This window comes from Carlito syrichta, unplaced genomic scaffold, assembly GCF_000164805.1.
Source record: "Carlito syrichta isolate Samal-C Ts95f unplaced genomic scaffold, Tarsius_syrichta-2.0.1 Scaffold304675, whole genome shotgun sequence".
NCBI classification, from domain to species: Eukaryota; Metazoa; Chordata; class Mammalia; order Primates; family Tarsiidae; genus Carlito; species Carlito syrichta.
Window position 1 is genome coordinate 156,478 of NW_007248771.1, and position 9,255 is coordinate 165,732.

The window sequence follows — 9,255 nt, forward strand, 5'->3', positions numbered from 1 at the left end:
GGAAGGCTGAGGCGGAAGGATCGCTGGAGCCCAGCAGGTTGAGGCTGCAGTGGTTGGGAGCGGCCACTGCACTCCAGTCTGGGCGACAGAGTGAGACTCCAACTCAAAAACAAACAAACAAACAAAGAACAGCCTGGCAACTTGGCAAGACCTCATCTCTACAATAAATCAAAAAATTAGCTGGGCATGGTAGTACACGCCTGTAGTTCCAGCTACTTGGAAGGCTGAGGTTGGAAGAGTGGCCTGAACCCAGCAGGTCGATGCTGGGGTGACCGTGAGTGTGCCACTGCACTCCAGCCTGGGCAATGAAGTAAGACTCCAACTCAAAAATAACAATTAAAATAATGAATAATAAAAAGTATATTTTTTAAAAACGGAGTGGCTCTCACCCTCGTGATCCTAGCCCTTTGGAAGGCTGAGGTGGAAGGATAGCTTAAACCCAGGAGTTTGAGACCAGCCTAAGCAACATAGCAAGACCTCATCTCTACAAAAAATAAAAGAATTAGCCAGGCATGGTGGCACTCACCTATAGTCCTAGCTACTCGGGAGGCTGAGGCAGAAGGATCGATTGAGCACAGGAGGTTGAATCTGCTGTGAGCTGCAATCGTGCCAGTGTACTCCAGCCTGGGCAACAGAGTGAGACCTGACTCAAAAAATAATAATAATAATAAAGTGCTTGTGTTATGTTTCAGTGAAGATATATTGAAGCACTTGTAAAGATATAGGATATTTTGTCACTACTTTTTTGAACTTTAAATGCTCCTGGCCTCAACCTGCTGGGCTCTGGCGATCCTTCACCTCAGCCTTCCAAGTAGCTGGAACTATAGGCACGCACTACCACACCTTGGCTAATTTTTGATTTATTGTAGAGTTGAGGTTTCGCTAAGTTGCCCAGGCGGGTCTCGAACCCGCGGGCTCAGGCAGTCACTCACCTCGGCCTCCCAAAGCACAGGGTTACAGGCTGAACTACCGAGCCCGGCAAGATGCCATAATTAAAATAAGCTAAGAATGACTGGGTGTGGTGGTTTAATGTCTGTAATCCCACCATTTTTGGAGGCCCAGGTGGACAGGTCACTAGAGCCCAGGAGTTCAAGACCAGCCTGGGCAACATAGTGAAACCTCGTCTCTAAAATAAATAAAAAAATTAGCCAGGTATTGTGGTTTGTGTCTATAGTCCCAGCTACTCAGGATGCTGAGGTGGGAGGATCGCCTGAACCCAGGAGGTCGAGCTTGCAGTGAACTGTGATTGCACTCTAGCCTGGGCAACAGAATGAGATCCCCAACTTAAAAAATAAAATAAGAATAAAGAAAAGAGCTCTTAAAATGTTTATATCTTGCCAGGCATGGTGGCTCATGTCTTGTAATCCCAGCGAGGCGGAAGCGAGAGGATTGCCTGAGCTCAGGGGTTTGAGACCAGCCTGGGCAACTTAGTGAGAGACAAGACTTTGACTCTACAATAAATTTTTTTAAAAATTAGCCAGGCGTGGTGGCCTGTGCCTGTAGTTCCAGCTACTTGGAAGGATCACCTGAACCCAGTAGGTGGAAGCTGCAGTGTCCCTGAGCATGCCACTGAACTCCAGCCTGAACGACAGTGAGACTCTGACTCAAATATATATGTGTGTGTGTATACATATATATATATTTTTTTATATGTTTTTTTTTTTTTTGAGTTGTAGTCTCACTCTGTTGCCCAGACTGGAGTGCGATGGCACGCTCCTGGCCACCACAGCCTCGACCTGCTGGACTCTGGTGATCCTTCTGCCTCAACCTTCCAAGTAGCTGGAACTACAAGCGCGCACTACCACATCCGGCTAATTTTTTGATTTATTGTAGAGATGAGGTCTCGTCAAGTTGCCCAGGCGGGTCTCGAACCCGTGGGCTCAGGCAGTCCACTCACCTCAGCCTCCCAAAGTGTGGGATTACAGGCTGGGCCACTGAGCCCAGTTTATTTTTTATATCTTAAGGTCATATATTTTATTCTTGAACCAGGATCTCTTCCTCTCTCTCTCCCTCCCTCTCTCCTTCCCTCTTCATCCTTCTTTTCTCTCTTCTCTTTCCCTCTCTCCCTCCCTCTCTCTTTCTTTTTCTCTGTGAACAAAAGGAGAAAATAAAAAGGGGGTTGTCCTGCATACACAAATGCTCTCTCTCCTTGCTTCCTGGTTATGCAACTTAAATATGAGGAGCTGGTTGGGAAGTGGAGATTCTGTTTCTTCTCAAGTTCCCAGCTGTTTTGGGCACTGCTGATGTTTATAATCTTCTCTCCCAGATGTTTCATCTTATGAAATGTGATTCATAAGGGTGGTACCCATATCTTTAGATGGGAACAAATCCCCAGGGCAGGACGATTACATAAGTCCGCTTCACTCAAAACCTGAAATACTTGAACACAACATTTTCTAGCGGAAAAAAAACAGTAAGACTTTGCCATACTTAAATTAATCAGAAAGACCAACAATTTCAGACTCTTTTTTTGTGTGGGAGGAATGAGGGAGGGACAGTATTCTTGTTTGGGGAGATTTTGTTTTCATTTGCAGAATGTTTTTAATTTGTATGGGCTTTTGTTTTATACCTTGATTCATATTTGTTAAATTGTGCAAAAAACCACTGACTAGAAGACACTGCTGGAATGCCCTCTCTGTGCACAGCCCTGGGCTTGTGGCTGAGGGAGGCAGGAACTATTACTCCCCTCCTGGGGAGTGATGAAAGAGCTATGAATATTGCGCTGCCATCCTCAAGCCTCTCTGGTAGTAGGAAAGCCAAAGGCAGACTCATGAAAGCTTCCAACTGGATGTCACTTGTATTTCCCCCATGAGGGATGGTGGCACATCCAGGGTCACACAGCCTACAACATCCAGAGTCATGACTGGAATAATCTCTCCTGAGTTCAGGGCTCCACCCAATACCCATGGCCTACATGGGATCAGGGTTCATGGCAGGTCAGAACTAGGGTAAGGCAAGTGAGGCACAAATTTAACAGGGCACCAGAAACCCAAATCATCAAAATTAATGCAAAAAAATCCATGAGGAACAAAATATGAAACTTAAAACAGAAACAGGGTCCTGCCTGCCTTTGCGTTACCCGGCTCACCTGTCACCTCACCTTGGCCTCCGTTGCATGGCCTGCACCTTTGGATAGACCATGGGGAGTCCAGCATGGAAAACACCCCCTTGGCTGGGATGAATATGAACATGAACACAGGAAGGGCGCCCTGAACATGTTGGTTGGGGTTTTGGGAAAGAGGTCTTAGGCGCACGTCCACAGCCCACCCTGAAAAGTGGAAGACAGAGTCTGTGACTCTATCAAGTGGGACTCTGGCTGTGGCAGTGGGCCCACTGAACTTAAGAAGGTACTGCTTTGATCATGAGCCCATCCCCTTTGAGACCACCTGGACAGAGCCCAACATGGGGCCCTTGGAGCCCTAAGGTGGGGTTCAGTGAGGGCTTTGATCATACCCGACACAGGCTGAAGCCTTCCTTCCTCTTTGGATTTTCTTCTTTCTCATCCGTGACTGGTACCTGAAGTGCTATCCTGCACCTGGCTATGCACACCTTGGGAGCACCCCAGGAGGAAATACAGACAAGCCCTGGGACAAATGCAGCCCTGCAGGGTCACAGCAGTCAGGTCACCCAGAGAGACCTGCCATGTTCGGGACTCAGCCCCAGAGGCAGAAAAGAAGCACAGGCTTAGGTACCCTCCCTCCACCCACTCCTCAGAGCCAGTAGCCATGGGCCCACGGGAACTGGGGAGGCTCCTGGGCTGGCAGCTTGGTGCTTCTGAAGGCGTCTTTCAGGGACCATGACAACCCTGGAACAGAACGGATCCCAGGCGAGTGTGGTCTTCTGATGCAGTACTAACACACAGCAACAACAGGCACAATAAGCCTTCTCAAGATGTTGTAGGGTTCACAGAAGGATGAGCGTGGGCCACATGCAAACAGTATGCCGTCTTATGAGAACATGCCTTTATGTAAATTGTCCTTTTGATCCTATCCACAGACCTGGAGGTGGGGTGGAGTGTCCAGGAAGAGTCTGGAAGATTGAGGTTGCTTCTTGCTGCTTTTCCTTCCATCATTCTGAGCGTTCTCCCGTCTGGTCGTCCTCCTTTTCAGGAAGAGTGGTTTGTCTTTTGTTCTGGTTTTTTCTTTTTTGTGTGTGAGTTAGAGTCTCACTCTGTCGCCCAGACTAGAGTGGCAGTGGCACACTCCCAGCCACCGCAGCCTTGACCTGCTGGGCTCTGGTGATCCTTCTGCCTCAGCCTTCCAAGTAGCTGTAACTACAGGTGAGCGCTACCATGCCCAGCTAATTTTTTTGATTTATTATAAAGATGAGGTCTTGCCAAGTTGCCCAGGTGGGTCTCGAACCTCTGGGCGCAGGCAATTCATTCACCTCAGCCTCCCAAAGTATGGGATTATAGGCTGAGTCACTGAGCCACAGGTGCGGCTCTAGAAAGGAATGTAGGCTAGCCAGGCGTGGTGATGTGCGTGTCTGTAGTTCCAGCTACTTGGGAGGCTGAAGTGGAAGGCTCGTCTAGGCCCAGCAGGTTGAGGTTGCGGTGGCCGTGAGCATGCCACTGCATTCCAGCTTGGGCAACAAGAATGAAACTCCAACTCAAAAAAAAAAAAAAAAGAAAGAAAGGAGTAGGCTTAGTCTGAATTCATTGTCATTCTTTCTGGCTTCAATGCTCTTGAGGAAGTACTCCTGTGCTCCAGATGCCTAGTGGCTAAGAACGCAGCCATGTGCCCATCAGGATAAGGGTTCTAACCGTACCAACTTGTCAGCTAAATAGTTTTTACAACTTCTTTCATTTTCCAGATCTCCAACTTCCTAATCTGTAAATGGGGAATAAGGGTTTAAAAATGCTATCAGGGGCTGGGCTCAGTGGTTCAGCCTGTAATCCCAGTGCTTTGGGAGGCCGAGGTGAGTGGATTGCCTGAGCCCGTGGGTTTGAGACCCGCCCGGGCAACTTGGCAAGACCTCTTCTCTACAATAAATTTTAAAAAATCGGCCGGGTGTGGTAGCGCGTGCCTGTAGTTCCCGCTACTCGGAAGGCTGAGGCGGAAGGATCGCCAGAGCCCAGTGGGTCCAGGCTGCGGTGGCCGGGAGCATGCCGCTGCACTCCAGTCTGGGCAACAGAGTGAGACTCCAACTCAAAAAAAAAAAAAAAATGCTATCAGGATCATAGATTCTTGCTCTTAAGAGATGTTGTGGAAAGCCCCTTCGCACACACATCATTTTCTAGACCGCTCCCCACCCAGACTGTATTCAGACTCCCTACGTGCCCGCCAACTCAAGGCAGTGCATTCTGCTTGCTTGTTTGGTGGATGTCGAACTCTGTACCAGTTCTCGCTTCTCCTGAGCCAAAGCTATCCTGACTATGAAGCCAACGTTTTCTGCCCTAGCTCTAGCATTAGAACCACACAGAACAAATGGATTACTCTTTCTTCATCTGCAAGCATTAGAAGACCTTAGAACATTCCAGCAAAGACATTGTCTCAGTGCCCCCCTCACCCTCCAGAGTCATGCCTTTCCTGCTGCTTCTGTGTTCCTGTGGTCTTCTCAAAGACTGTGTTGTAGAACTCAGTTAACAACTCCTAATAGAGATTGGCCATGACAGAATGGAGGCTGCTTTGTTTTCATAATCATAAAATGATGGAAGGTGTTCATGATGCATGTCTTTTTTTTTTTTTTGAGTTGGAGTCTTACTCTGTTGCCCAGGCTAGAGTTCAGTGGCACGCTCATGGCCACCACAGCCTCGAACTGCTGGGTTCAGGCGATCCTTCTGCCTCAGCCTTCCAAGTTGCTGGAAATACAGGCATGAGCTACCATGCTCAGCTAATTTTTTCTTTTACTGTAGAGATGAGGTCCCATCAGGCTGGTCTCGAACCCATGTGCTCCGGCAATCCTCTCACCTCAGCCTCCCAAAGTGGATGCATGCCTTTCAACCATCACAATAATGAATCTGCACCCAAATTGTTCAGTTATGATCAGTGAGCAAGTCATGCATGTTGTGCTACATTTTATCTTTCACTTCTACATTTCACATCTACATTTTATCTCATCCCTCTTCCTATCTCCTCCTAGGAGGAAAAAGGGCAAAAATCTTTCCTAGTATAATCTTGTGTAAATAAGAAGATGTTCTAGTATTGTCCTCCCCCCACTTTTTTGCTGCTGTGTGATATCATGACTGCTGCTACCAGAACCACAACTTCCCTGCCCTTCCCCAGGTTCACCTCTACCACCTCTCTGGCTGACAGTATTGTTTTGTGAGGTGATTGCACACTCAGGACATTCAGTAAGTTCCCTGATTACTGTTCCTTCCTTTCTAGGAGAATAGCTTTCTCTTGCTTTAAGAGAGGAAATATCTTGATGTAACTCAAATTAAGAATATGTTGGCTGCCTATCCGGTTTCCACCCTAAACCGGGTATTGCCCCTGGACCGCTATAAATGTCATTTACAATGTGTGATTGAGAACCAAAACATCTGCAGTGCCAAGTTATGATGAAAAAGAGAGTGGAAATACAGCAGTACAGACCTTCACTGTGCCTCTGGCTTTTTTTTTTTTTTTTGAGTTGGATCTCACTCTGTCGCCCAGGCTGGGGTGTAGTGGCACACTCATGTCCACTCCAGTGTCAACCTGCTGGGCTCCAGCAGTCCTTCCACTTCAGCCTTCCAAGTAGCTGGAACGACAGGTGCACACTACCACGCCCGACTAATTTTTTGTTTTTTTTGAGTTGGAGTCTCACTCTGTCGCCCAGACTGGATTGCAGTGGCTGCTCCCGGCCACCGCAGCCTCGACCTGCTGGGCTCCAGCGATCCTTCCGCCTCAGCCTTCCGAGTAGCTGGAATTACAGGTATGCACTACCACGCCTGGCTGATTTTTTGATTTATTGTAGAGATGAGGTCTTGCTGCCCAGGCGGGTCTCGAACCCGCGGGCTCGGGCAATCCACTCACCTCAGCCTCCCAAAGGTGGGGGATTACAGGCTGAGCCACTGAGCCCGGCTCCAACTAATTTTGTATTTATTATAGAGATGAGGTCTTGCCAAGTTCTCTGGGCTGGTCTCAAACCTGCGGGCTCTGGCAATCTACTCGCCTTCACCTCCCAAAGTGCTGGGATTACAGGCTGAGCCACTGAGTCCAGCTGCCTCTGGCTTTTCTAAAGTGTGTCTTGGTCTATAGAGAGCTCAGGTCATGGTTAGACTCAGACAAACATAATCATGCCTAGCCTTTAACATTTTTTTTAAACCAGGGGTAGCATCAGTTTATGAGAAGCTTTAGACTCTATTAGATACCCTGCTGTGATCAGCTCTTTGTTATTTATTTATTTATTTTTTGAGTTGGCATCTCATGCTCAGGGACACCACAGTGTTGAGACTCAGGTGATCCTTCCGCCTTAGACTTCCAAGTAGCCGGAACTATAGTTGCGCACTACCACACCCAGCTAACTTTTTTTATTTATTGTAGAGATGAGGTCTTGCCAAGTTGCCCAGGCTGTTCTCGAACCTGTAGACTCAGGCAATCCCCTCACCTCAGTCTCCCAAGGAGCTGGGATTATAGGTGAGCCACCATGCCTGGCCAGCTCTTTGTTATATAGCTAGATAGCACATTGCTCGGAGGACACTGCAGAGTGAACTTCAGCTCTGACAGTTTATATGGACAAACATATCTGCAACATAAATTAAGCAATTCAGGCCTCCGGTAGTCATCCAGTCACTTGCCCTACAAAAATAACTTGATAGAAGTCCTGTGACATTAAGGTTTCCAAATTCCATGTCCATAGTCTTCCTGATAAAGATGTACTTGTATACCTAAGAATCTTTTTTTAAGAAAATACAAGGCACCCCCTTCGGGGCCCTCCCACTGTGGGAGCTTTTCTTTCCTCTCAAGAAATCCTGCTGGGCACAGTGGCTCATGCCTATAATCCCAGCACTTTGGGAGGCCAAGGTGAGAGGATTGCCTGAGCCCAGCAGGTCGACGCTGTGGTGGCTGTGAACGTTCCACTGCACTTCAGCGTGGGCGACAGTGAGACTGACTAAAAAAAAATTTAAAAAAAGAAAATACAGTTGGGCCTGTCATTGTGGCTCACACCTATAATCCCAACACTTTGGGAGGCCAAGATGACAGAATTGCCTGAGCACAGGGGTTTGAGACCAGCCTGGGCAACGTGACGAGACCTAATCTCTACAATTAATCAAAAAATTTGTCCCCATGTATAGCCTCTAAATGCCATGTTTATCCTCATGTCTGCTTAACAGTGGTGAGAAAATAGAATGCTATTATATAGCCACTATACTTCTCTTTTTTTAAAAGCTATTTATTTACCTTTGATTAAATGATATAGTTTAGGTCCTTATCTCACCTTCCCTAAACTATCTCAAGTCTGGGAAAGAATCACCACTCACAGCAATGTAATGTTTCAAAGTCATGATCATAGTAGACAGACACCTCAATTCAGTACAGTGTTCACAGGAAATGGTTCCAGGACCTTCCACAGAGACCAAAATCCAAGGATTCCTGCTATACAATGGCACAGTGTTTGCAAGTAACCTTTACATCATCTCTAGATCACTTATAATATCTAATACAATGTAAATGCAATATAGTTATTTCACTGTATTGTTTAGGGGATAATGATAATATTGTTAAGAGAAAAAGTCTGCAGGTGGTCAGTACAGATACACCCAACCATTTTTTCCTGAATCTTTTTCATTAGTGATTGATTGAATCCATAGATGTGGAACCCATGGATGTGAAGAGCCAACTGTTTTTTCTTTTCTTTTTTTTTTTTTTTGAGTTGGAGTCTAAATCTGCAACTCAGGCTGGAGTGCAGTGACATGCTCACGGCCACTACAGCTTCGATCTGCTGGACTCAGGCGATCCTTCCACCTCAACCTTCCAAGTAGCTGGAACGACAGGTGCACGCTACAACACCTGGCTAATTTTTTATTTATTGTAGAGACAAGGTCTCGCCAAGTTGCCCAGGTGGGTCTTGAACCCGCGGGCTCAGGCAATCCACTCACCTCAGCCTCCCACAGTGTTGGGATTGTGAGCTGACTGTGTCACCCCAGGCACCTAAAAAATTTTTTTGTTTTTTCCTAGAGAATGCCAATACTTCTGGGAGATCTGGAATGGAGACTTTATTGCACTCTGATAAATATAATTCACTCTCCTGACCCGAAACCATAGGAACCCATTTTCATGTACATTTATAAAACATACCTGTCTTCGTGAGTGAAATCATGTGTACTGGGTATCT

General features: G+C 46.9%; 1 protein-coding gene across 1 annotated transcript in view; it reads left to right on the plus strand.

Annotated features, from left to right (window-relative positions):
* Nucleotides 1-6,826: 6,826 nt before the first annotated feature.
* The window catches only part of GPR1 (G protein-coupled receptor 1), an 8,452-nt gene continuing 6,023 nt past the window's right edge, over nucleotides 6,827-9,255 (plus strand). The window contains exon 1 of the mRNA XM_008060618.1: nucleotides 6,827-6,852. The gene's annotated coding sequence lies outside the window, so the exon portion shown is untranslated. The remainder of the gene's footprint in view (nucleotides 6,853-9,255) is intronic.